Raw genomic sequence first — 6,506 nt, 5'->3', positions numbered from 1 at the left:
ATTCACACGATAGCACATAAGATTTACAGCTCAAGTCGACTCAATAGTGTGTCATGTGAAGCAGTTGACTTAGCTTATAAGGTTGTTAAGAAGAATTTGTCATATGACCTAGCAGATTTAATGTTGAAGTAGCTGAACAAAAATACGGAAAGCATTAGAACCTCTAAAAATAACCTATGCAAGTTTGGTTCACTGTTGACATGCTTGTTTTTCTATGTTTAAAAGTTTTCCCCCTCTAAAGGCACAATTGTATGGAGAAAAAACACACCAATCTTACATCAGATCAATGAGTTTATAGCTGAAATGGGTGAAAATTTTGAAACTTTCAAAGAGAAGATGGATAACAGGTTTAGGATACCAAAGAAGTTGGTTGAAGATTATAAGGATGATGTTTTTTTTATGGTTGATAGTGATAGAGTATACATTTGTGCAGTAAGGCCCAAAATAGTGTGGGTAAAACCTCTTCTATATGAGGTTAATATTGATGAGGCAAAAGAAATAATTGAAGCCCTAGTAAATGAGCTTATAGATCCAAAGACACCTCTCTTTGGATCCTATGATGAAACTAAAGCAAGAACAAAACTTGAGATCAAGCTTCCATAGGTGGTGAACAAAGGAAAGAGGAGGATATCAAAGTTGAAAACAACAAGTGCCCCTGTTATGATTACGGAGGGAAAAGGAGAGGATGTGGAGGAATCTGAAAATTAAGAGGAGTTAGAAAAGGAAGAAGAGTCTACAAGGAAGAAAGGCAAGGTGATTATCACCAAGCCACCCAAGCCCTCCACTGTAGTATTCTCAACAAGATCCAAGAACAAAGTGATAGAGAAGTTGTGTTTAATAAGCCTCCTCTCACCTTCCAGGAAAGACTGAAGCAATTGGAAGAAGGTACTGGTATAACCAATTTCAAAGCATTAAAGTATGAGATTAGGTTAGAGGATGAGAAGAAGCAGATTGAGGAGTTGGTACTAACCAAGATGGGAAAATGGAAGTATTCCCCTGATCAGATAGCACCTCAAATCTCTAATGAGCTATTAGAAAGATTAAAGCCAAGATGGGAATCAACCATGAAAATAGCAAAAGACATATATGAACAAAATTTGAGACAATTGTTACCGAGCATTACCAATATTGAGGTAAAAGAAGCTATGAAGAAAAATGAAGACATGATAACTATTAGATTTCATACTTGTTTAATTTTGGTAAAAGACATAGAGCATGTAGTCAAGGATGCAACAACTATGTGGAAGAATATTTATCACCTGCATAAACCAAGTGAAAATCCTATTGAGATCAAAGATGATGATGATGACAATGAAAAGGATGAAGATAATGAAGAAGACAATACTCCTTTTGTCACTATTGATGCTGAAGAATATTAGGAATTGATGAAGGATGATGAAGAAGAAAAAGAGGAAGAAGTTGAAGAGGAAGCTAGGCAAGAAGAAGAAGAGAGTGATCCAGTTAAGATAGCTATGACTTTCATAGCCTCCCTTCCTCACTCTCTAGAAAAAATTGCAACATCATCAAGTGTGGAGACAATTTTAGCAGCTTTGATTGTGACAACCATTGATACATCAAATGTCCAATCACTCCCTGCTACCTCTTAGCTTAGCACATCACAGATAGAAGTGTCTACCACTTCATCCACTGAGCTGTAGAATCCTTCAATCACTAAGCTAGTCTCAGCAATGGATACAGAGTGTTGCACAATTTTGAGTTCTTTAGTAATAAGTATAATTTTGGATTCTTCAATTTTGGCTACTTTAGTAAGTGCTTCTATTGTAAATACTTTTTCCAGTACTTCACCTATAAATACCTCAATTTTGGGAAGTTTGGAAAATACATCAATTTTGGATTCTTCAAGTATTCCACCAATAGGCACTCTACAAATTTTCATTGCTGGCCCTATTGTTTCTACTATTATGTCTATTTCAAAATCTAAAGCATTAATTTTAGAAGTTGAGCCAAAGACTCAACCAAAACTTTTGATTAGTGGAAAGGAAATAGAGGAAGATATAGATCTAGATAAGGATATTGAAATTCCCAAATTGGATTTTGACAATGCTACTGTAGATCAAATGAGATTAGTCAGTCAGCTCCTTGAAAAGAAATCCAAGCAAAAGCAATTAAGAGAAGAGAGAGATAGAGAATTCAAGATTATTGAAAGTGCTAAGAATATTTTGATAGAGGCTATAGGTGTTGATGTTGATTCTTCTCAACACATTTTGTTGCAATTAGAAGAGGCAAGTTAGAAAATTCAATGAAGATTCCAGTGGCCAAGATAAGTTGATGGAGAAAGCAGAGAAGAAATTTGATAATAAAGTGCTTGAGCACATTGCTCAGCAAATAACCATCCAACAGATACAACTTTATTCAATTTTGTCAAATCTTGAAACTTCTTACACAAATGTAACATCTCTTTTTGCAAAGTTATGTGATGTTAGCAAGCATACTAAAGAAATAAAGAGAAATTTGGATAAGATTGATGAAGATTTGAAGGCTATGAAAAGATGTTGTAGCTTCACCCTGGTTCAAGCTCTGCACACCATATGAAGATCAGATTCTTATCAGATATGCAGGTAGAATTATTGAGAGAGGAAGTAAGGATCTGGTCTACACTCATAGACATTCAAAACATGATCCTACCTATCATGGATACAATACAGAAGCATATTGCTTATTCTAAAATATTAATACATGACAATAATTTTTCAATTGCAGATCATATGATTGAGCTCTCAGAAGTCCAAGTTGCTCTTCAAACCTGCAAAATTTTGCAAGAAAATTGGGGCAGGACCTTAACTCTTATTCTTAAGGTACATTCTGAGTTTCTCTCACATTTTGGTGTCTCTATATAAATATGTTGTGTATAAATTTTTGGCATTATTGTCAAAAGGGGGAGAGACATGTATACACTTAAGGAGGAAAGATATTTGTATATATCATGAGAGAAAGATACCATACTAGGAGATACACTTAGTATGACATAATATGTATATTGTATGGGGGAGATATATGCAAAATGTATATAACAGAGTTACAAAGACAAATTTTGAAAAATCTCAAAAAATTAGCATACCATATCAAGCCAGTATCACACTGTTGTACATAAGTTTTGGCTGGTAAGTGTTTTTGTGACTAATGCCAAAGGGGGAGATTGTTGGCATCAAGTCATGTTTGTTATTAGTGACAACACTTATTCAGATTCTATATGATTACCAAGCTCTTTGATCAGTCTCTAGTGTTTTCCATGTAATTCAGTGGTTACCAAGCTTCACAGTTCCTACCGAGCATTCTAGTGGTTACCAAGTGAATTTAGGCAGTGTGAAGTCCAACAGTTCTTACTGAGTAGTTCAATGGTTACCAAGCTTTGCAGTGTCTACCGAGTCATGAGTTCTTGTGAAACGAAGTTAGTGTTAACTAAGTGATGAGATGATTAGTTCTTACTAAGTTCAGGCATGTTAAACATGGAATTTAGTTTCTACTGAGTGACACAGTATCTACCAAGTCACCAGTGTATACTGAGTTTGAAACTATGTTGAAGTGATTAGTATGGACCGAGCCTCTACTTCTACTAAGTGCATGATGATGTCAAGTAATGATAGTGGACACCGTGTATCATAAATTCACTTAGTCAATTTTTAGAACTTGAGTTTCTACATTTGGGCCGACTCTATAATATTGGTGTTAACTTGTGTATTGGCTAACCTTCTAATTATGTGAATTGGGTTGGTATATATGTAATGTATTGTATCATACCCAAGTGTAATAGTTTTGATGCAAGGAAATGTGAATGTGAATCAGCAACAAAGCAAAGTGTATTGCAAGGTCATATTAGGAGCAGTCAAGTTACATCTATCACATAAAGGTGATCATTATTTCAAGGATCTCAATCAACAATTTAGTTGTAAGTAAGAGATCTACTATTTCATCCTAATAGGTGAATCAACTTCAAATATTTTAATAGGGTAGACTTAACAGTCTTTTCTTTAAATCTCTTTACCAAGTGCATACTTCATTGTATGTTTGTAAAACCTCTAACAAGGTGGACCTAGCAGTCCTAATTGCTCATAACAAGGTAGATCATCAGAAGTGATCATTATAAGCCTTAACAGGCCAACTTTATACTGCAGTATTGAAGTTTTGTGGTTATCATCCCCACCCCAGTTTTACTTTCTATTTGGAAGGTTTCTAGGTCACCAAATATTGTGTTCAAAGTGTTTTATGCTTTCAATTTCTCATGCATGCAGTAGATTAGATCTATTGATGATAATTGGATTATGTTATTAAGTGCTAAATTGTTAAAAGTTTTGGAGGTTACTGATTCACCCCTCCCCTCTCAATAACTTAACTAGTCCTGAATACTTCCAACAACCTTGGTCCATAACTTACCAACTTCATTAAATGTGGTTTTTGTCTATTCAATTGACTCTCCAAGTGATTTCTTATCACTACTAATTTTTTCCATTAACCTTGTAGCTCTTTTCCTTTCATAATTAAATTCATCTAGCTTCTTATCTACAGTCTCTAACTCAAGTACTTGACCTACTTTTGCCCTAATCATATCATCCATTCAATCAATAATATTTTCTTCAAGGATTTATAATACATCAAGTACAAGATCTACAAGTATATCCCTTGCAACCTTCAACATTATTTCTTTTTCTTTTCTCTCATTCTATCTCTTTATATCTTCCTCTTTAGATTTTCTAAAAGCATGTATAGCTCCTTAGAGCTCATCTCTACAATGTTTACAGTAGTTTGGAGAACCTCTTCTTCGTATCCTTCTTCTTCTATAACACTAATATTAACTATAGACTTTCTCTTCTTTGTTCCACTTTCTTCTCCCAAAATTAGCATTCTCTTCATAGTTACTAGTTCTTCCACTATATGTCCTCTTCTTCCTTCTTCTTATCTACTGGTTGTATTGTCTCAACTTTTGATGCATGCTCTATGCCTTCATAAGGTATATCTTCCATAATTATAGTCTATGTGTCAATTTGTTCAACATCCTTTTGTTTTATGTCATAAAATTTCTCGGGTATGTCAATCAACACTTCTCCAATAATATATATAGGAGTGGTAGTTATTACAAATAGCTTTTTATATCATTGGTTAAAGTCTAATTCTTTCATGTTATCACCTCAAAATTGCATATGAACTCAAAATTCAATGACCCAATTAATTCAAAAAATGATATTGCATCTCATTATGCAAATTTATATGATTACGCATACCTTCAGGGGATCAGTGAAAGGTTTTTATTTAAGTGCTCACCCTAAGCCAAATAATGACTTAGTTTGATGATGAATCCACCAAACCTAATGATAATGGCTCATTCTCTAATGGATTTCCTTCTTCCTTATTGACTTCTTTCTTTAACTACATCTTCTTCAGTTCATTTCTTAATTCCTTTACATCAACAATCTTCTTCCCTTTCTATATGATCTAATTGGTTGAATGATATTTCCAAATCTGTAATCTCTAGGAAGATGACAAATCTTGTGGCAATGAAAGCATGCCATATCGATTGACTTCCAGGGCCTATAATTTCCTCTATTTGTTCTCATCCTATAGTACACAACTAAATGTCCATAATTTCCACAGCTTAAACATGTGAGACTGAACTATCATTCCCTTCTATAAGTGTTCACTAGTTTAACTAGCATCCTAGGAATATTTTCTTTAGACCTATAAACTTCAACTTTGTGACCATATTTATTGAAATTATAAAAGTGACCATCAAATCTAACTCCATTTGATCTACTACTAATACTAAATCTACATTCATATGTAACATGACCATACTTCCCACAATTGTAACAATGTCCATCGAATATTTGAGACCTAGTGATTACCAGTCTACTCCTACAAACACTTGTAGTATGACCAACCTTTCTACAATTGGAATAGATAGGTTTATTAGGTTTCTTACTAGCTTTAATTATTTGTAACTTCAAGTCTTCTTGAGTTTCTTTGGATTCTGATGATTGACTAGCTTTAAATGTGCTTTGATTAGTGTATCCAAGACTAGTTTTGTCTTTGTATTTCCTTTAATTGTTTAGTTATTCAGTAAGCTTTTGACAACTCTCATTAAGTTTCTTCAATATTTTAGTGTTTTCAACTTTTTTCTTTTGTTCATTCCTTGATTTTTCATTTTCTTCTCATCTTTCATTCTCATTAACCACCTGCAAGTTTTGTTCAACATCATCCTATGCGTGCCTATGTAGTAATTTCATTTCCTATCTTTCTTTGTTAATATCTTCTTCTTTTACTTTTAGTGCATCCTTTGCAACATTTTTGGTATCTTTATCATATTTCCTTTCATCCTTTGTAGCTCTCTTTCCCCCAAGTTTTTTACACACACTATTATCTTGACATTCAAGTTCATTTTTTGTCTTCTTGATATCGTTAGCCATCTTCTCATAGCCATGCATCATATTTTTGATTACCTCTTCTGATTCTTTGAATCCATTGGATTCTAATAATTTCTTAATGACCTCCTG

This window comes from Cupressus sempervirens, chromosome 1, assembly GCF_028749045.1.
Source record: "Cupressus sempervirens isolate cs-2001-9-10 chromosome 1, ASM2874904v1, whole genome shotgun sequence".
Classification (NCBI taxonomy): Eukaryota; Viridiplantae; Streptophyta; class Pinopsida; order Cupressales; family Cupressaceae; genus Cupressus; species Cupressus sempervirens.
The sequence above is the reverse complement of the archived record's forward strand: the minus strand, read 5'-3'. Positions refer to the sequence as shown.